Below are 22,706 nucleotides of genomic sequence, written 5' to 3'. Positions count from 1 at the left end.
TGAATGTTATAAACCTTGACATTGAACATTATAAAGTTAATGACATGTTGGAATGAGGGGCAGATGGGAGGCAGGAGCTAGAAGGCTATGAGGAGATATTAAGGCAAATGTAGAGGCACTAATTTCCTCATCCTAACATATTGTCTAAAGTTAATGGGTTAAAACATTGTGTAAAGTCAATGGCTTCAGGACTAAGAATTCATAATTTAGACATGTGAATGCAACTTACAGAATTCGAAAAAAGTGGCTGGCAGAAATATAAAAGAGTATGAGAGGTGGTACAAATGAATTGAATTCCTCATTTTTCAAAGCATGCAGTTAGTATCTAATGTTTCAAGATATGAAACTAGAGAACAAAAGTATGCATACATTTTAATATCATGGAGTAAGTCAGTAAGAGCTACAAAAAAGAAGCATTTATGTGTGGTTACTTCTGAGTAGTGGGACTCTTAGTTGCAGAGTGGGAAAGATTTATTTTTCATTTTGGGCCATTTAGTACTATTTGAATTTGTGCTACCATACAAATAATTTTTTTACAGTTATAATTAATGTCATTAAAATAGAAGTGAAAACATTTTCGTAAAGATTTCCAAGATCTTGAAAAAAATTTATGTATAAGGGCCCAAAGTCAAAGTATTTGACAGGCAGATTTTTGGAAAAAAGTGTTTCATAAGTTCATAGGTTTAGCCCTGAAACAATGGCAGTAGGATGGATATTCTGACTTCAGAGTTAATTAACTCGGGGATTTGAAAATTTTCCCCTTCTTTACCATGATATACATCAACATATGAAGATGCTAATCAGAAATTCATTTAGACCTCCAAAGAAATCAATCCTTTGAAGATTCATAATTTAATGCCAAAAAATCAAAATGAATTTGCTGCTAAAAATTTAGACAGGTAGAAGGAAGATCTCTGGCTGCACTCAATCCTAATTCCAGAGAAAGGAAAGGCCTGTCTTCTCTAATGTGATCTGCTTCAGAAGGCTAAGGTATTGCATAAGCATCATTGCCTGAAGAGGAGAATCTACATACAGTTAAGGTTCAAGGAGGCCCCAGGGAATGAGAGAGATGGAGAGAGACTGCTGAAGACTCTACCAAGTGGGCGGAAGTGCTGGCTCCTAACCTGCCAAGCAGACTGTGACTTTTCCTCTTCCGGGCAGACTGGGTAAAAGGATAGTAAAAAGGACAATCACTCTCTCCCAAGTTCTTTCAAAGGAAAGACATTCCTGTTTTAAAAGCCTAGGCAGGAATCTAAGGAAAGAGATTGGTTCTCTCTCTGTATGCTGTGTCTTAAAGCTCACCTGGGCTATTGTCCATTGTCACTATATATAAATCAGCTAAATTAATTGGCAGAAAACATTCATTCTTTTCCCCAGAAAAAATAAATCTTAAGAAAGCTGAATATTTTTTTAAAAAGGAGAATAGCTAAGCCAGAATTGGATTTTAAAATGCTATATTTTTCTCTCTTAGGCTTGAATCAATCAAACTTGAGTCAGTTAAAAAGGAGATACTCCCCCAACCTTTATTTTTATATTTTATTATAAAAAATTAAATGCTTTTAAAATATTTTAATCTAGTAAAGGAAATGTAATTAGATAGTATTTACTTAACACCTCTACATTTGGAAGGTCAATTCCCAAAATGTATAATTCAAGGCCTTTACTTAAATGGAGAGGTGATGAAAAAAAGATTTCTGTTGGCTTGTGTATAACATTAAAACCTGTTATATACTTTTAAATGTTAATTACTTGGGTTGATGATATGATAAATGTAAAATATATGTTAACATTTAAGACAGGAAAAACATTAATTTTTGAACAGGAATGGTAAATAAGTTTGTCTTACATGTCAACTTCAATCAAGTGTTAGCGGCTTACTGAACAGTGCGTTGAGAAGGAGGTTGAGGCTACATCTGGGATCGATTACTTATGCCTATCAAGGCTGGGAAAGGCGAGCACAAATGTCATGTTATTTATTATCTGTGCTTTGGAAGAACCACATGAAATGATTGCATAAACTGTTCTTTTCTGACACTTCAGATCAGTTTCCTTATTTGTCAGATTAGAGTTAGACTATATAAGGGGTTTTTAAACTGTGGTATGAGAAGCTTTAGTGTGATGAGGGGAACTAGGGAAGCCCAGAGAGCAGGTTCTTGGCTTCCTGTTCTTCCTTCAGCCAGAGAAGTCTCTCTTCGTATGTCTTACTGACTGGCTTCCATATCAGCTTTTGGTTGATTAAGGGTTTTTTAGCTAAAAAAAGTTTGTAAAAAGTGGTTCTTTAAGATTCCATTAATTATTCGATGTCTCCTTTATTCACGCTGCTCTCCTGCATAGTACTGGCTAAGCAGAAAAAATTCTCAGAGGTGTAACATTTTAAATATTAGTATTTTAAATACTAATATATGGCATTAACCACACACACACACACACACACACACACACACACACACACACCCCTCACAGAGAACTCCTACTCATCCTTCAATGCCCAACTAAAATGGGTCTTGAGCCGTGAAGGATGAGTAGGAGTTCTCTGTAAGGGGTATGTGTGTGTGGTTAATGCTGTATATTAGTATTTCTAAATGATTTATAAACAAGAGATAGAGGCATCTGGTCTCTAGTTTATAAATTCAGAGAGACCTATAACTGGCTACCCATCCACTAAGGATAGACCTCAATGGATCACCACAGTTTGGTGGATTTGCAAAAGCCTAGAGTTATTCTTAGAGAAAAGCTGTTCTAACATCAGAAGTACAAACGAAAATCCAAGGTTATTCACTTGCAGATAATATACCTACCAATTTCCAGATTATGTGAAACTCTTCCCCAAATCCATGAAGCTAAATTGGTAATCAGAAGCCTATTTGGTGAGCATAGAATGGATGCTTTTGATAAAGCATTAGAAGGTCATTGGAAGGGATGTGAGTCTCCCTGGACCAGGAGAGAGGGCACATGCCTCTCTCATCTGCTAGGCACTGTCTCTCTGCCCTGGCCAGGTCTAGCTGAAACCTTCACAGCTTATCACCTTGGACTCTCCTTTCTAGATGTACAGAGGCTGTCTACTTTAGCATCATCCTGTTTTTGGCAGTTGCCAAGATTTCCGCTTTCTTCAGGTGCATCTGAGGCCCGAGGAACCTCCCTGTCTCTCTGATTACTTTTGAGTGTTTCCAGAACCCCTGCAGCTGGATCCTGGCTTGGGTGGGGCTGCTGCTATCCATTCTGTCTGACTTCACCCAGTCCCTTCTGAGAAGGTGGCTTTATTCCTGTGTTCAAGAGGCCCCTTATTGTTTCTCTATATTTGACTCTTAATCTTTCATGTTGCCCTCTTCTCCTTTTCCTGTAAGAAAATAAAAAGACAGCTTTGATCAGCTGACATGTCCAGTTTCCTCTTTCAGAAGCACACACACACAGGGGCCCCACCTTTGGTTCCAGCTGAGCCGAGATTGAATATGACGGTGGCTGGAGGGCACTGCTGCCCTGATTGTTCTTGGAATTCCTGAACACTCGCCTCTCTCCCAGGAATAGAAAACCTACTCTAATTCAAGTGGTTAAGCCCATTTGAAATCAGAGATGCAAACTCTGCCTTATAAATTTTGATGGAGCTACCTTCTCAGGGAGTTTTGTGTGCCATACGTTATAAGGTATAATTATACAATTCTGGAGTTCAGGGTGAAAACATTGACTACAATTTAAAAGGGAATTAGAGATGGCCTGTGTTTGGCAAAAGTTTCCCCTGACTGGGAGAGAGTGGATCTGGTTGTCCACTTTGAATGAGGGCTGCTTCCACTTGGAATCATACTTGGCTCCCAGTTCCTGTGGGAGGTTGACAGGTGCGTTCACTGAACATTCATTTGTTACGTATTCATGGTATATCAGGCACTGTTCTGGTGCTGTGGATATACAGATGAACAAAATGGGGTTTTCGCCCTCCTGTTGCTCAGTCTAATGAAGAAGGTAGTTAGAATAGAATAATAATAACAATTATAATCAGCATGTTGAACTAACATACATTGTTAGTTCAGCAATGTATGAAATAGTCAGAAAACAACTTTCTTCCTTCCCTCCAACACCCATTTATACCTACTCTGTAGAACTAGATGAATCCAGGAAAAAAATCTCATGCCTTTTTGTGATCATAAAAAGACCTTCCAAGATCTTCCACACTGTGTCAGTGTGACATCAGCATATACCTTGATTCCCTACCCGATTCCCCCTTGATGTGTGTGAATGCATCTTGGTTCTAATTGGCCACTTACAGCTCCTGCCTCAGCCCTTAGGCACTTCCAAGTTATTTTCCTGAGGTCTTCATTGACAGTGACATGAAATGGGTCCTCTTGCTGGCTCCTTCTTGTATTTGGCCTAGATGTGGCCAATAGGAAACACTCAGGTTTTTTTCTTTATACCAACAAACCCCTGAGACCTAGGCCAATAAGATGCTGTTTCCTCTCCACCAGCGGAGGGGAAGAGTTTGTGGTTTTAGCATTTCTCAGGGCTGAGCATTTCACCAGGCCCATCCAAGTGGTCCTTATGAAGCCCCTTTCCCCAACTTGAGGTGAGTAGACCTTACCCTTGGGACGGTAGACCAAAAGCACACCCACAACCTCTTAAAAGAAACATTTTCCTCAAAGAATGGGGTACTCGTTATTCTTTTCTTCCCTCGGGATGAGCAAGGACTAGGAGTCGCAAAGTGTCCATTTACACCTTCCTGGCCAGTCCTGCTTGGTGGCCTCCATGTTCACTTTGGAATGTGCAAATAGTTGTCCTTTTAATGTTCTAGCATACAATAATAACACCACCAAAGAATACTGGTCATCCTTACAGGATGCTTTGTATGACCCGAGTACTGTGGTAAGAACATCATAGGAATTACCTCAGTACAGCAGTGTAGCCTTACAGACAGGTACCAATATGACCCTGCTGCAGTTAAGGATGAGAAGGTGTCCAGAAGTTAAGTAATTTGCCAAAGGCCACGCAGCCAGTAAGTGATGAAGCCAGACCAGTGTGCAGAGAAATCACGTACAAGCTGCTACCCTTGTGGGCAGGAAATTCTTGTTTTTCCCCATCACGTCCCCAACGCTTTCTGTCCTTCAAAGCCTCATCCAAGTACATCCTTTTTAGAAACTTCCCTGACGACTGACTACCGCTGCGTTTTCTCTTCAGAATTTCTGTCTCTACTTGTCATGGACAGTTTGCTAATTGCTTTATGTGGATTAGTCTGCCTCCTGACTTATAATCAAAGTGCAAGTAAGGATAGAATAGTCCCCCTTAGCCAGGGTTTCATTTTCTGTGGTTTTAGTTACTTGCCATCAACTGCAGTCTGAAAGTATTAAATGGAAAATTCCAGAGATAAACAATTCCAAAGTTTTAAATGGCGTACCATTCTGAGTAGGTTGATGAGATATGGAGCCTTCCCACAGGGAAGTGAGTTCTTCTGTTGTCCGGTGTCCTCATGCTGTTTACACTCCCTGCCTGTTAGACACTTAGCCATTCCGGTGATGAGATCAACTGCGATATAGCGGCGTTTGTGTTCAAGTCACCCTCGTTTTACTTAATGATAGCTCCAAAGTGCAAGAGTAGGAAGGGTGGCAGCTTGAACTGCCAACAAGTGCTTCCTTTAAGTGAAGAGGTGAAAGTTCTAGACTTCAGGAAAGAAAAAAGTCAGGCTGAAGTTGCAAAGATATATGCTAAGAATGCATCTTCTATCTGTGAAATTGTGAAGAAGAAAATAGAAATTTATGCATGGTACATATAGGATTTGGTGGTATCCAGGATTTCCGGCATCCACTAGGGGTCTTGGAATGCATCCCCTGTGGATAAGGGGGACTATTGTACAGATGTCTCCTGAAGAACAAGTGACAGCTCACAGCCCCCATGACATCTGAATCCAAACAGACCAAACCGATGTTTCTCTCCAGCCAAAGCCACCTAGTGAAGCATTGTTCTGGCTCAAATGCACGCAGCAGTTTACATCACCAGGCAGAACATTTAGCTGGGCCTCTAAAATGTCTGTTTCAATTTGTGTGGCTTTATTGTTTTTTTTAGAGCATTTTTATTTTTTAAATTTACACATAACATTATGTTTTTATCATGTGTATAATACAATGTAGTAGTATGTGTATATATACACACACATTGTGGACTATGTATTACATATATACATAGTATATACATATATACATCGTGTGTATATATACATTGTGATATATACACATGTGGAATGGTTAAATATAGCTGATTAGCAAATGCCTTACCTCACATAGTTATTTTGTGGCAAGAGCACTAATAGCCTCTCTTTACATTTTTCAAAAATACAATATATGAGTATCAACTATAGTCACCTTGCTCTACAATAAATCTCTTGAAATATATTCTTCCTAAGTGTAATAATGTATCCTTTGACCAACAAGTCCTCATTTCCCCCTCTACAATGGCTTTACAGTTTTCCTCAAAAAAAGAAGAAAAAAAACGCTCATGGTTTTCTTCGAAGAGAGAAATGGTTTGCCTCAAAGAGATATTCAAATCTTCAAATCTGCTAAGGCAGACTATTGCCTGGAGACTGGAAATAGTCCTTTTGCCTGGACCTAAATCATTTCATAAAAACCAAGAGAACTTTGGGAAATAATGAGGCTCAGACACCTGTGCTGAGACTGGGTAATTTATAAAGAAAAAGTGGTTTAATGGATTATGGCTGGGGAGGCCTCACAATCATGGCAGAGGGCAGAAGGCAAAAGGCATTCCTTATATGGTGGCAGACGAGAGAATGAGAGCCAAGTGAAAGGAGAAAACTCCTTATAAAACCATCAGAAACTTATTTACTATGACGAGAACAGTATGGGGGGACCACCCCCATAATTCAATTATCTCCTACTGGGTCCCTCCCACAACACGTGGGAATTACGGGAGCTACAGTTCAATATGAGATTTGAGTGAAGACACAGCCAAATAATATCACCTGGCGTCTGCAAAACTAACTTCTTGCTGAAATCTTTCAGATTCCTTCTTTTACTCTCTGCAAACCTCTGCTCTCTCTTCCTGCTGCCCCCTCACTCTCAGCAGGGAACAAAGCATCAGAAGACACCTACTTCCCATGCAACTCACTGCCTCTGTGTCTCTCCCACCTCTGTTCCTCTTACAACAGAGGAATGTCTCTCTTCCTGCCGTGGGCTGATTCCACCACCTGCAAACTGAATTTCATTCCCTCCTTCCTTCTCTCGAAACTGATGCCCTTGATAATCCCTGTTCCTCTCATTTAATCAAATTGCTCCCTCAAATACATTCTCTCACTGGCTTATGAAAACTTTTTTTTCTGGCATTAGAAAACAAAAATAAGCCAAAGCAACAACATAATTGGAAACAAACACACCAACAGACTCTCGTCAACCCCACAACCTTGCGTACCACACTCTATCTTCCTTCCCCACGGAGCCCACTCCAATCTGGCTTCTGCCCTCGTTAACCACGTCCCCTGAGGAGCTCAGCTGCAGCACCTTCAGGCCACTAAACCCGATGACATCCAGTCCCCACCTTCCTTGCCTTCTCAGGGCCATTCACTCACCACATGCTTCTTGTCTACACACCTCTCCTCTGGACTGCGGTGACCACACATTCTCCTGGTTGTCTTCCTGCTGCTGTTCCTTCTGTCTCTCCTTTGTAGTTAGATCCTTCTTTACCCAGCCAGATGATGCTTCTCTAGGCTTGGTTTGGGGCTTGTCTCTTTTATTCCACTGTCTTCTTTCCCTTCGTGGTCTCATCCACACCCAAGCCTTCAGTTACCAAATTGATGTCTTCATTTCAGAATCCTCTTGTCCAACCTCTCTCTTGACATCTTTATTTGGATGCTTCAAGGTCATTGTGAATTCAGTAAGTCCAAGAAGAGGCTGAAACTCATCAACCCTCCCCTCCCAATCCAAAGAAACAGGTTTTCTTCCAGAGTTCTACACCCCAGTTAACATGTCATTATTCAGCAGTACAACCCAAATGATCCAGCAGTTTTCTGTCTTAGTTCATTCGGGCTGCTATAACAGAATACCATAAACTAGGTAGCTTTAAAACAACATAAATTTGTTTTTCTTAGTTCTTGAGCCTGGGAAGTCCAAGATCAGGTTTCAGGCAGATCTGTTGTTTTGGGAGGGCCTGCTTACTATTCATAGACAGGTTTCTTCTTGCTGTGTTCTCACATGGTGGACGGGGCAAGGTAGTTCACTAGGGCCTCTTTTAATAGGGCACTAATCTTATTCTGGAGGGATGCATCCTCATGACCTAATGACCCCCCAAAGACCCCACAACATTTCTTTTTCTGAGACAGGGTCTCACTCTATTGCTCAGGCTGGAGTGCATTAGCACAGTCATGGCTCACGGCGACCTCTACCTTTCGGCTCCAATGATCCTCCCACCTTAGGCTCTTGAGTAGCTGGGACTACGAGCATGTGTTATCATGCCAGGCTAATTTTTGTATATATTTTTTGGTAGAAACAGGGTTTTGTCATGTTGCCCAGGCTGGCCTAAAACTCCTGTGCTCAAGCGATCCACTCACTCTGGCCTCCCAAAGTACTGGGATCACAGGCGTGAGTCACCACACTGGGCTGGCCCCACCTCTAATACCATCATCCTTGGGGTTAGGATGTTCATGTATGGATTTTGGGAGACATAAATCTTCAGCCTCTAACATTATCCTTGATAACTATTTTGCCATTACTTCCCACGGTCAATTCTGCGACAAGTGTGAGGATTTTACTTTTGATGTCTTTTTGTCTCTGCAATTCTTTTCATTTCTTTCCCACTGCTCCCACCACCCACCACACCACAGCCACCATTTTTCTGGTCTTCCCTGATAGCCTGCAACTTGCATCTTCTGACACACCCCTGCTTTGCCCTTGCCAACTTCCATAGTACAGCCAGAACATTTCTTAAATAGACATCAGATCATGTCATTACTCTTATCTGTGCTCCCCACCCTGGTCAACACTCAGACTAACTTGTTCCTATAATAAAGGCTGAACATCTTCATAGGGCTCATGGGGCTCGGCATGGTTGGTCTGCCTTCCCAGGCTCATTTTATACCAACGTCTTCCTCACTCTCTGTGCAGCAGCTAATTTACCTTCTCTCAGTTCCTTGGAGATACAATTTTCTTTCTCTCTATAACACTTCTATCCTCTTAGCCTGGAAAATTCTCTTCCTACTTCTCTCCCCTCTGCCTCATTAATTCTCCTTCTCTTTAGATTCCCACCCCACTATTGCTTCCTCAGAAGACTCTCTGCCTTCATCAGATCTCCCACCTGTCCCATCTTAAAACTATGTAGCTTCATATCATTTAAATGAGTCACAACATCACAATTATTTAGTAACTATTTTATTAGTATTTCTGTTCTCCACTATACTTTGAACTTCTTGAAGGCAAAGATTGTGCCTGTGTCTAGTGTTGGTGCATGATACGTGTTACATTATTTTGACTAATACATGTTGAGCTTCTATTATGTACCCTGTAAATTATTACTGCTATTGGATATACTATGAAAGATGGGGGGAATTCAAGATTTCGAGGCCTGAAACATCTACCATTTTGGGAGCCCTCTTCAAGAAAAATAATAACAGATTATGGATGTAAAATGACTGCAGCCCCCTTGAGAGAGTCCCTGCTATTGAGGGTCCTGAAGCTTAAGCCTCATTAGCTTTATGACACATATGCTTTTGTACAGAAATAGACCATTTTTGCAAAAGCAACTCCTGGCTGAGTTGGGCTAGGTTCAGCTGCTGAGGAAAAAGGGTTTGGCATTAGAGCCAAAATAGGTCTGGAGAAAGCAGAATCAGGGAAAAATGCAGATTGATTTTTTAAAAATTACTTTCCTTTAAAGGTGAAAACAGGACTTTTTAAATTAAACTGACTCAGGTTGACTGGGATTTCCTGGGTTTTTCTTTCTTTCTTTCTTTTTTTTAAACTGGCCCATTTCAAAGTTCAGTTTAATTATGTGCCACTTAGCACAAGTGACTCCAATCTCCTTGGGTCTGACGCTAGGGCCTCAGGTGGTTAAGCTAAACTAATTGCCTCCCATAAAATTTGTTGAACACAGGTGTTTCTATAAAAGGGACACAAAAGAGAGACGCAGAGAGAAGATGAGAAGACTGAGGCAGAGATGGGAGTGATACAACCAGGAGCCAAAGATGCCTGCCACACTTTGATTTCGAATATCTCACCTTCAGAATTGCAAGAAAATCAATTTCTGTTGTTTTAAGCTATCAAATTGTGATCATTTGTTACGGTAGCCCTAAGAAACAAATACAGAAAGTACTGAAATGGGAGAGTTCCCTGATCTGCCTTGCAGGACGTGAGACAGGGGTATGGCTCACCTGGTCGGTTGCTGCTGCTCCTCAAACCTCCGAGAAGAGAGGGAGCACGAAGACGGGCAGATGCAGGAGCTGGGGTAAGTGCTTTGGGCTCCGGCCCCGTGGTACTCTCTAAGGGTGGGTGTCTGCTGCCCCAGTGTTACAATGCTATTTTACCTATGCCGGCTGACCAAGTGTTAACCAGCTCGATGGACCCTCTTCCTTTTTACAAGGTTATTGTGTCAGTGTAACAGCTTTCTGTATCCTGAGCTCTTGCCCAGCATCCTGGAAGACCCAGGTCACACAGGGGCTTGAAGAATGAATGTGGAGATTTTTCTTGAGTGGTGGAGGTGACTCTAAGTGGGATGGATGAGGTGCCAGAAGGGAGGATAGAGTGGGAAGATGATCTCCTGGAGCCTGGCCATCCAGTGGCTGACCCCCTCTCCAGCTGCCCCCAGCTGAACTCCTGGCATTTAGATGTTCCTCCTCTGTCTGCCACGTGCTTCCACCATTGGTCTGCTTGTCTTCAATCTTCTCACCTGCTCCTCTGCTTGTGGAGCCTGGGGTTTCAAGTTCATATGGGTCCAGGATGGGGGCCATGGCGGGTGCAAAAAAAGGCAACATTTTGGGTGCAAAAACAAAAATGCCTGTTCCCACTTAGGGCCGCGGGCCTCCAGGCTGGAGTGTGGGGCCTTTGCCAGGGAACTGCCCTCTTCTACCCACTATTTCCATCTCCCGTTCGTATCAGTTTCTCAAACTCTAACTTGCACCTAATATTTTCAACTCCTTTTTCAGTCATTATTGTTGCCAGCTTACAGAGTGAATGTGTGTGTATGTTAATGAACACAAAGAATATAAACAATACATCATAATTCTCATTTGCATCAATCTCTGCTCACAAGAGTTATATTCTCAGCATTCCTGAATCTGAAGGAGAGACATTACAGTATGCTGAGTAGAAAGCAGAAACTAGGAGTTATGTGTCTCTATAGTGGATATGCTGCTATTCAGGAAACACAGTAATACATTTTAATAATTACTATTTGGTAACTATTTGATAAATGTAATTCTTTTCAGGTAGCGTACCTGGCAATTACTTACATAAATAGTAGTTTAATCATTGTCTGATGTGTCTTGTGGAGGTTTTGGTTCAGCTGGACCATAAATGATGGCTCTTAGGACGTGAGATTGGAAGATATAAGCTGCTGTTTCTGGGGAATGTGTCTATCGAAGTCAGGACGTAAGACAGCAAACCCCTTCCTTTGCCTGTCACCATCTGCCTGGAGAGAGTAGTGATAAATCATTGTAATAACAGTGGCAGTGGACTGTCAGCTCGGTGAGGGAATCCAGATGAGTTTTCGTTTTCAAGCCATCGGTTTTAAGCAAATGAGAGGCCTAAAGCAAAGAGTAAAAATAACTGCTGTAAACCAAGAGAATGACTGTAGATACAGGAGATATTAACTGACAGAATTTCCTTTTTTCTGCTTGCTCTTCAAGGATGACTGGACACTGTAAAGCCTCATTAAATCAAAGGTTTTACATCTGCGATTTCTTTTCAGTTCCAACAAGGGCTACGCTTGCCGTTTCTGATTTACCGCCGCATCCCCAACGCCTGGCACGTGGTAGTAATAGCATAATGACAACAATCATAAACATTTGTGGCACATTTACCTTTTAGTCTGGCTGTATTCTAAGTGCATTGTTTATAATTTATCCTTAGAACAACCTGAGAGGCAGGTGATCTTATTTCCATTTGCACATTGATGAAACAGGTGCATCGAGTTAAGTCACTTGCCCAAGCCACACTGTTAACAGGAGTAAAGGTGGGATTTGAACCCAGGTGGTCAAACTCCAGAGCCCTTGACCTTTCCAGCTTAAAGATCAGAAATACTCAGTAAATAACAACAATGAATTCACTCTCACTGAGCACTTACAACATGCTCTGGCACTGTCTTTTGCATGTGTCTACACATTTAGTATCAGTAAATACTTATTTATAGGTACTCTTTTATATCTGATTTACAAAAAAGAGAACTGAGGCACAGGGCAATTTAAAAAATTGTCCAGACTTTATATTAAGAGCTATTATGTGGCAGTAGCAGGCTTCCAAGGCAGACCATCTCAGCTAGTCTCCATTCTCCTAATTACTAAGCACTGCCACCTCTCCTGTGAACACATCATAAGATGCATCTTCATCATAGTTGGGGGGAAAGAGCCCCCCTGAAAAATAACAATTTCAGTATTGTAAAGGCAGTTTAGAGGCAACCAGAACGTTTTTTTTTTGGAAATGCAGAATCTCGGGCCCATTTAAGACTCATTGAGCCAGAATCTGCATTTAAGTAAGTTCTCAGCTGATTCAGTTCAAGCTGAAATCTGAAAAGTACTTCTCTAGACCAGAGTTCTCCAATTTCTGCAGAGTTCTGCTGCATATCAGAATCATGTGAGGGAGTAGAGACTTTAATTTATTTGGCCTGGGGATGTCACCTGAAAACTGGGATTTAAAAAAGCCCCCTCCATCCTGGTGATGTTAATGCATAGCCAAGGTTGAGAACAACAGGTATAGAGACAACAGTTTTGGAGTCCTTTGTCCCTGTAATTATTTATTCAACAAATAACACTCTTCAATAATACAGGCATTGTTGTGGGTACTACGACTATGTAACCGCAACCAGATACAGTCTCTGAACTTGGGGAGTGAGCTGGGCAAGTTACTTATCCTCTCTGAGCCTCAGTTTCCTTATCTGTGAAATGCAATACACAGCTTTCTGCTGCATGATGACATTTCTGTCAATGATGGACCGCATATGTGAGAGTGGTCCCATGAGATCATAATGGAGCTGAAACGTTCCTATTCTCTAGTGATGTAGCCATCATAATGTCCTAGTGGTGGTGACAGGAGGTTAGAAAAACCCAACAACAGCGAAAATAAGAACTAGGTAAATAAACTACAGGATAACAGAAAAAATTAGAGAAAAAACATCCAAAACCCTGGTCAGAGTGACATGTCCATGATGCTTCCAGGCAAACCCAAATAAGAGAAAGTTTGGGTTAGTAATCAGGGGTCCCCAAAAAGCTCTTTTTCCAGAATATCTAAGGATTATTTCACTCCCTAATTTTATTTATTTATTTTTTGAGATGGAGTTTTCGCTCTTGTTACCCAGGCTGGAGTGCAGTGGCACGATCTCTGCTCACCGCAACCTCCGCCTCCTGGGTTCAGGCAATTCTCCTGCCTCAGCCTCCTTAGTAGCTGGGATTACAGGCACGCGCCACTATGCCCTGCTAATTTTTTGTATTTTTAGTAGAGACGGAGTTTCATGATGTTGACCTGGATGGTCTCGATCTCTTGACCTCATGATCCACCCGCTTCAGCCTCCCAAAGTGGGATTACAGGCTTGAGCCACCGCGCTGGGCCCACTCCCTAATTTAAAATAACGCCCATAAAATAGAAATGCTGGGTGGTTTCAGGAGAAGCAGGAAAATATCAAGCAATAGTTTTACCAACAGCAAGAAAGGAGCTGTTAAAATTAGCTACAAGGACAAAGATGAGCCTGGGCTGATAAGACCCTAGCTAACACGATGGGGGCTAAGCTGATTGAAACCAGCTAAGACCAACATGGCATTGGATTTGACCCACGTCCTACCCCAGACATGATTATACACTCATTCCTCTCCCAAATCACTCACTCACCTGTGCCATGACAGATCTGATCATGCCCATATTTAGTATAAAAATGGGTGGCACTCCAAGTCTAAGATATCGCCACCTTTTTCCCAGAAGCCCTCATGATTCCACCTTTTAATTAGAAAAGCTCATTAAATTAGAAACCCAACTCCATTGTGTGCAACTCACTTTTCCAAGTTCACTCACACTCTTGCTCTTGAGTGGGTACTTTCACTTTGCAATAAAAGCTTTTTGCCTTTTGCTTTACTCTGACTAATCTCTGAATTCTTTCTTGCAACGATGTCAAGAACCTGGAACACTGGCTGGGGCTGGGATCTCACCGGCATCTGGAGACCCACACAAGCTCTTCATTGATATTGTAACCAGTAAATACTGTTTCCTAGAACTGGGTTTATGACTGGAGGATACCCATAGTTTGTGAGAGCTTGTTTGCTCCCTAGTAAGCTGACCTTTCTGAAGCTGCCTTTCCCAGGATGCCTTGCAGGAAGATGTATGCCTGCAGTGTACAGCACCTGGCTTGGCAGATGCCTGGAGGACAGTGTTTTGGCTCGAACGGGCAGACAATGCACTATGGCTTACTTGTCTCACTCTTGAGGTTTTCACAGATGAATTCAGCAGCTATTTATATCAGAAAGATTATTGATATTCACTCTAAAACAGTATGTTGGTAAATACTTATTGTCTATCAGGGTTCTATATAGTATTAGGCATATTTAAATCCCTGTAACTCTGCAAGGGAAATGGCATTCCCCACAATTCCCCCCATTTCCCCTTGGAATCTGGTACCAAGGAGGCATCTGCCCAGGTTCACAGCATAAATCCAAGCCTGTCTGATTCCAGAATCTGTGCTCTTTTCGCAACCATATGATATCTTCATATTGCTCACACTGTAAATTTGGGTCTGTTTGATTCTGGAATCCATGCTCTTTTTACAACCATATGATACCTTCCATACTCTTCAGTTTGACTTCTTTAATTTATGCTTTTAACAGCTGATTACCATTTTGCTCCAGAGAATTTCCCAAGGATTCTTTTTTCCTGCTAAGTTTTTGGAAAAGTGAGAATGTACATCACTGTTATGACCTAGAGAGGTCATCCTCCTTTTTCCTCAGGGATGTATTTACCTATTACTCTAAAAATTCTCCTAGAAATGGAAATTACCTTAACTTTAAGCTAAAGTAGGATCAGTTCTGTGCTTTGTATTTTTTTTTTCCTTAGGCTTTTTATTTTTGTCTTCACAATGATTTCATCTGAAGGCACAGGAGGCAGTCTGTGTGATCTGAAGAATGCTAGAGGCATTTGATGGATTGCCAAAGTTCTGGAAATTTTTATCAAGGCATTCTATACCCCTGTTAATAACAGTATATTGAATTGAAGGTGAATCTATTTCATTGTTTGATTGATTTATTGAACAGAGTAGCTAATCACTCAAAAAATGGAATAGTCAGCTGGGTGCAGTGGCTCACGCCTGTATATAATCCCAGCATTTTGGAAACCCAAGGCAGGCAGATCATGAGGCCAGGAGTTTGAGACCAGTCTGGCCAACCTGGTGAAATCCTGTCTCTGCTAAAAATGCAAAAAGTAACCAGGTGTGGTGGCGGGCACCTATAATACCAGCTACTTGGGAGGCTGAGGCAGGTGAATCACTTCAACCCAGGAGGCAGAGGTTGCAGTTAGCCAATATCACACCATTGCACTCCAGCCTGGGTGACAGAGTGAGACTCTGACTCAAAAAAAAAAAAAAGTAATATTAGGTAGAGAAGTTAGAATTAAGTAGAGAGGTGCTGTCCAAAATGGTAGTCATGGTTACATATGGCAACTGAAGACTTGGCATGAGTCCTAGTTTGAATCGAGTTGTGCTGTATATGGGCATAAAACACACATTGGACTTCTGTGACAACAACCCAAAACATGAAATATTTTATTAAGTGTTTTTTATATTTATGAGATGTTGAAGTGATATAATTTTTGATATAGTTAAATAAGCAGTATTTGCATTAGTCTGTTTCCATACTGCTGAAAAAGACATACCTGAGACTGGGCAATTTAGAAAAGAAAGAGTTTAATGGACTTACAGTTCCACATGTCTAGGGAGGCCTCACAATCATGGTGGAAGGTAAAAGGCATGTCTCACATGGTGGCAGACAAGAGATGAGGGACTGTGCAGGGAAACTCATTTTTAAAACCATGAGATCTCATGAGATCCATTCACTGTCATGAGAACAGTACAGGAAAGACCTGCCCTTCTGATTCGATCATGTCCCACCGGATCCTTCCCACAACATGTGGGAATTATAGGAGCTACAAGATGAGATTTGGGTGGGGACAAAGAGCCAAACTCTATCAGTGTTCAAATGAATTATATCTGTTGTTTTTAGTTTAATTTGGCTAGTAGAAGATCTAAAATTCCATATGCAGCTTGCATTATTTTTCTACTGGACTAGGCTAAACTAGGGCCTGTAGGCAAAGCCTTCACATGTGCGTACTCTCTTTCCCTTGCCGCCATGGGAGCAAGCCCTTGTAGAGCTAATGCTATGAAGGAATTGGCGGTAGAGCTTTGACAAGATGAAGGGAAGCAAAGAAATGGCAAAAAAAAAAAAAAAAAGAAAGTGTTAGAAGTGTGTCCTATTTCACATTTTTTGCTATTGTGTCACTTAGTTTGTCCAAAGGGCAAAAGGTCCTCTCATAAATACAACCTAATATTGAGAAATATACTTGTATTATTTTCCATTATTTCTGCTGCAATAGAACTTGGCTATCCCCAGAATTTAACTGACACTCCAGCTGATGATTTACTAGAGACCCCATGGCTCTCTGTTGACTGCTCTGGTGGGTTAGTGCTGAAACTCAAGCCTATTGAGAAAACAGTCTCTCCTGAGGCCCTAGGAAGGGCTTCTCAAGGAGGATGGGGTGGCTGTTCTGATGCGGTCTATGTGCTCTGATCTGAGTGAAGCCTACCAGACACTGACACTTCCAGGTCAGAGCTGGAGGTTAGGCTCAGCTCTGGGGAAGGCCCAATCCTGACAGCCCTGCTTAGAATGGGTCTAAATATTGGCTCCAATTTCTTGCATGTTCTCTAGAGTGTTCAGAACTTCCTCCTAGGGTTGATCTGGACTGAATCAGAGAATCCCACAGCAGCCCTGGAGATAACTTAGGCTCGACAGTTTGGGATGTGTGTGGGTGATTTCAGACAGGTTGCTAGGAGCCTTTTTGGCTTGGTTTTATCACAGTGATGGACTATGTATCTTCAGAGGTATAAAGTTGGGTTATTAATATAAGGATATACTCTTCCTCAAAGAGATATAATATACTGACATTTGTTCTTATGTATAAAGATGAGGGAACGATGATTTGCATTAACCTGTGATTAATCTTTTCATATTTTAAAATGATAATTGCAGTGTCAACACTTCAGTTTTGAGTTAAGCAAGGCCTATCTTACTAGCTGTGGGGGTTAATTTTATGTGTCAACTTGACTGTATCAGGAGATGCTCAGATAAAAATTATTTCTAGGTTTTTTGAAAATGTTTCCAGAAGAGATTACTATTTGACTTGGTGAACACAGTAAAGCAGATTACCTTTGCCAAGGAGGGTGAATAGACGCTGAACAGAGCAAAAGGCAGAGGAAGGAGGAATCTACCTCCTCTTCTTCCTGCCTCACTTCTTGAGCTGGTACATCTTATCTCATATCCTGCCCTTTGACTTGGATTCATACCACTGGCTCCCTGGTTCTCAGGCCTGTGGGCACAAATGAATTATATCACTAACTCCCCTAAGTCTTCAGCTTGGAGAGGGCAGATCATGGGATTTCTGAGCCTTCATAATTGGTGAGCCAATTCTTCATCATAAATCCCTTCACTCTATGTTTGTGTGTGTGTGTATCTGATTGGTTTTGTTTCTCAGAAGATTCTTGAGTAATACACCAGCTTGATGGACATGATTTGGCCTTGTGTCCACACCCAAATCTCATCTTGAATTATAATCCTTGTATGTCAAGGGAGAAACCTGGTGGAAGGCGATTGGATCATGGGGGCAGTTTCCCCCATGCTGTTCTCATGATAGTGAGTTCTCATGAGATCTAAAAGTTTTACAAGTGTTTGGCAGTTCCACCTTCAAGCTCTCTCCTCTTGCCACTGTGGAAAGACATGCTTTACTTACCCATTGCCTTTTGCCATGACTTTAAGTTTCCTGAGGCCTCCCAGTCATAGGGAACTATGAGTCAAACCTCTTTCATTCATAAATTACCCTGTCTCAGGTATTCTTTATAGCAGTATAAAAACAGACTACTACAATGATATAAACTTACCTGCCACTTGTTTCAGCTATCTACTGCTGTAGAATAATTTACCCCAAAGCGTAGTGGCCATAAACAACAGCCATTTTATTTCTCAGGATTCTGAGGACCAGGAATTTCATTAAGCCATAGCAAGGACAGCTTGTTTTTCTCTGCTCTGTGATATCTAGAGTCTCAGCTGAGATAGCCCAAAAGGGGCTTGCCGGGGTGGCTTGACTACAGCCATTTGATTGGCTACTTAGTTTTTGTTTTCAGCTGGGATTCATGGTTTTCTTTGGCATGGTTTATCCATATAGCTAGTGTGAGCTTTTTCCTGGCATGGTGGTCTCAAAGTAGTTGTGCTTTTTACACTGTGGCTGTCTTATCCCAAGTGAAATTGGAAGTTGTCAGGCCTCTTAGTTTATGCTCTTACAAAAGAGAAACAATCTTGACATGGAATGCCAGCTAGGTACTACCTGCTAAATGGTGGTATTACTAGGAGCTGTCCTTGTACTCACCACTAGACCATGGGTTTTTTTTGAAAATTTTTTTCTAGTAAACATAAACATTTCCACTGAAGAATGACATCAGGCAAGGTTATTCTGTGATGACCAAGATGGAACTAAGATCATTCCATAATCATGTCCAAATACAGATAAAAATGAGAACATTATGACTAATATGAATGGCTACTGCGTCTTTACCAATTAAAATGTGTCTCATTCCATTCTTTTTGCCTTCCATACAAAAATTAAGATACCCAGCCAGGCATGGTGGCTCAAGCCTGTAATCCCAGCACTTTGGAAGGCTGAGGCCTGCAGATCACGAGTTCATGCAATCAAGACCATCCTGGCCAACATGGTGAAACCCCGTCTCTACTAAAATTACAAAAATTAGCTGGGCATGGTGGCTGGTGCCTGTAGTCCCAGCTACTTGGGAGGCTGAGGCAGGAGAAGCACTTGAACCCAGGAGGTGGAGGTTGAGTGAGCTGAGATCGTGCCACTGCACTCCAGCCTGACTACAGAGTGAGACTCCGTCTGAAAAAAAAATAATAATAATTAAGATACCCAATGACAGAATTACCCCCACTGCCTGACAGCATCCATTCCAGAAAAAAGAGCCACTTCCTGAACTCTCAAAACCGCCTACTACAAGCCCAAGCTCTGCTAAGTCTAACACCCTCTCACCGAGACACTGCACAGCGTCCCCTGGTGCACATTTCTCTTCACTACAGCTAGTCAATAACCAATGTTGTCTGACTACAGGTATGCTACTGGTAGTCTTTGTCTAGGGGTCATAGGCGCCCATATTGCCACTGTGTCACTTCCACTGCATTCCATTTGTCAAGGCAAGTCACAGACCCACTCAGATTTAAGGGGAGAGGAAAAAGACTCCGCCTTCTGTTGCATGGTACAGCATGAGCTTACAAGGAAGGAAAGGATTGATGGTGGCCGTCTTTGGAAGCAATCCACCAAAGTACTGTAGAACATTCACTTACAATTTTTGGGAGGCAGTTGAATTTTAGGTTAAAAAATGCATGTGAAACGCTGGTACTGGCCACCTAGTTAGGCCATAGCTGTGACTAGGCTTTATTCAGATAATAAAAGGATTTAGCTTCTCTTTACATGTTCACAATATGACTTCCCTTCTGTGTTTTTCTTTTCAAAAAACAGGTTTTCTCACATCTTTGCCTTCATCCAACATGTGGCACACAACACCTCTGCTTTTCCCTGGTCATTGATGGCTGCTTTCTGCTCGGCCGTGGGGTCTGTTTGCTGGTCACCTTTTGGAACTCTGGGAAAAACATCCGCTAGTTGTGCCACTGTGGCTACCATTGTTCCTTCGAGGAGAATTGGTGGAACCAAAGCTTTCCTACTGTCATGACTTTTATCATTCCTCCAAGGCATCATTTACTGCCAGACTGTTATATACAAGAGACTTGAACCATTGTGAGTTGTCACAGAGAGACTGCGGTGCAGAAAGGAAATCTGACAAAGCAGTGCCTGTACTCTCAGTACTGCTCAAGTCCTCTATATCCTCCAACCTAGGGAAAGGTCCTTGTTCATCTCTTTCCTGACCTTCTCTCCCAGTGAGAAAATCACATTTGGATAGTACTTGTTAATGTCCCCTTTATCTTGATATATGCAGTACCCTCCCCCCCCGCCCCACAGTAATGATTGCTGCCTCACTTCTTGAGCTGGTACCTCTTTGTATCTCCTGCCCTTAGACGTGGATTTACACCACTGGCCTGGCTCCCTGGTTCTCAGGCCTTTGTGCACAGATAGATTACACTAACAACTTTCCTACATCTCCAGCTTGGAGAGAGCAGATCATGGGACTTCTCAGCCTTCATAATCCTGTGAGTTAGTTCTTTTTAATGAATACCCCCACTGTAGCTATATGTGTCGTGTATGTGCATATGAGTGTGTGTGTATCCTATTGGTTCAGGTCCTCTGTAGATTCTTGACTAACACACCAACATTATAGAAACTTGCTTGCTCCTTTTTCCAGCTATCTATTGCTGTGGCACAACTTGCCCCAAAGCAGAGTGCTATAAATTTATATATATATATTTTATGTATAATTTACCCCTAAGGTTAACCATGGATTCCTATGGATTCCCTACTTTTGTTTAAAATTGTTGTTTTTTCCCTTCTTTTGCCTTATCTGTATTTATTTTTCTACAATGAACACATATTGTTTCTGTAATATAAAAAAATCTAATTTTTATTACAAACAAAAGATGGGGCTTTAAACTGAGTACCCTAGTGATTCAGGTCTTTCCAAAGCCTTTTCCCCTGAGTTTTAGATTTCTCATTACTTTCTCTTTAACCTTGACAGCAAATGTTTAGAATGTAGTATAGAACAAGACAGTGTGGTTTCCAATGTCAATGCCTTATGACTTTTTCAATACTTTTAAGACATGTGATCAGAGACCAGGTCCTAATAAAGACATGAGGTGGTGCCCAAATTAGTAGAAACATCAATTTAGTTAGTGAGCAACTTGAGGAAGGAAAGAGCTGAATTTCTTGGCAGGCAGAAAATGCATAGATTATACTCTGGAGCCTCAGAAAATGGCATTATAGGAGTTGTCTGTGGAAACAAGATAAAGATGATGTCATCTTATAATAAGATCCTCAGGGGCTCTATAAAGGCCTAACACACACTGAATTCTACTTGAAGCAAGAGATGTCCTGATTCCAATGTCAAACGCATTTTTCTAACTCCTAGTTTTTAAACTTCGAGATAACAATAAAGTGGGCATCCTGGCTGCCTCTTCTCAAACACCTTGTTCTTTTAAATTCACTTCCTTCCTGATTAGCTTTTTGACGTGTGGGTAAAAAGGTTGAATGAAACGTGTGAAGATCAAGGGCAAAGATTTCACAGTTTAGGAACATACATAGGCGCTGTCTGCATACCTCATTCTGTGCTATACACTTTCTCACATGTTAGAAAAGACTTATGGTAATGATAACGACATGACCACTGATTGAGTACCCACTGTGTCCCAGATGTAGTGTTATATCCATGTGTCAGTCAGTCCTTAAAAAAATAGGTCAATCCTATTGCCTCTCATTTTACAGATGAAGTAACTGACACTCAGCAAGGTTAAGTGATTTGCCTAAGGCCACGTAGCAAATACAAAGCCATTCTAGGATATTAAACACAGTATTAAAGTCTTTTTACCCTCAATCCTGAGATACTGCCATTGACTTTATTATGAAACCTCCTTGATGTTGATTATTAAATGTGTCTTTTGCTCTGAGCAAGTGATTTTTGCTGTTTTTCATTCTGATTTTTTACTTGAGAACCAATCGTGGTGCAAATGTGGTAAAAAGATTACAGTGGAATCTACCTGTAATATTCTTGAGTTTTTCTTCATCTGACATTTATCTATTAAATATCTGGCTTGATGCAAGCATATGTAGTGATTTCCACTATTGAATTTTCTCTTCTTGACCCCTGGGGGCAAAATTATAAAAGATCATTCAGGGCAAGCATTTATAAGAGCAAGACCACCTAGATGTGAAGGATCACGTCAGCCTTCAGTGTTGGCCTGACATGTTTTTCTCCTGGGGTGGGGGAAGCACAAGGGAAAGCAACAAAATGATGAAATGTTTCAAAAACAAGATCCTTGAGGAAGAGGGAAGTGCATTGAACATGTTCAGCCTTGGGTTAAGAAGACTTAGGGGATAAATAACTCTATCAATATGTGTGTAGATGTAATGGACAAGGTAAAAGGTAATTATTCTCATTATAAAGGAAGCAGTGGAAATACAATGGGTTAAGTTATAGTAAGGAAAGTTTAACTTAAGATATGATATTAATACATACCAAGGTACTTTACTAAAAATCTGATTTCTACCCATTATCCCTGAGGTGGCTACCTGAACCAAAGTATTGACCCAATTTGAATCTCAATTTTCTCA

At 41.3% G+C, this 22,706-nt stretch overlaps 1 long non-coding RNA gene and 1 pseudogene across 2 annotated transcripts in view; one reads left to right on the top strand and one right to left on the bottom strand.

Annotated features, from left to right (window-relative positions):
- LOC118145009 (large ribosomal subunit protein eL15-like) overlaps positions 1 to 1,900 on the bottom strand; it is a 38,954-nt pseudogene extending 37,054 nt beyond the window's left edge. The window contains exon 1 of the transcript XR_013521434.1: positions 1,847 to 1,900. The product of XR_013521434.1 is annotated as a large ribosomal subunit protein eL15-like (transcript). The remainder of the gene's footprint in view (positions 1 to 1,846) is intronic.
- LOC118145008 (uncharacterized) overlaps positions 1 to 16,612 on the top strand; it is a 35,733-nt gene extending 19,121 nt beyond the window's left edge. Inside the window, exon 3 of the long non-coding RNA XR_013521436.1 lies at positions 10,069 to 16,612. This is a non-coding gene — a long non-coding RNA (uncharacterized LOC118145008). The remainder of the gene's footprint in view (positions 1 to 10,068) is intronic.
- The last annotated feature ends 6,094 nt before the right edge of the window (positions 16,613 to 22,706 follow it).

This window comes from Callithrix jacchus, chromosome 8, assembly GCF_049354715.1.
Source record: "Callithrix jacchus isolate 240 chromosome 8, calJac240_pri, whole genome shotgun sequence".
NCBI lineage: Eukaryota > Metazoa > Chordata > Mammalia > Primates > Cebidae > Callithrix > Callithrix jacchus.
The sequence above is the reverse complement of the archived record's forward strand: the minus strand, read 5'-3'. Positions and strand labels throughout refer to the sequence as shown.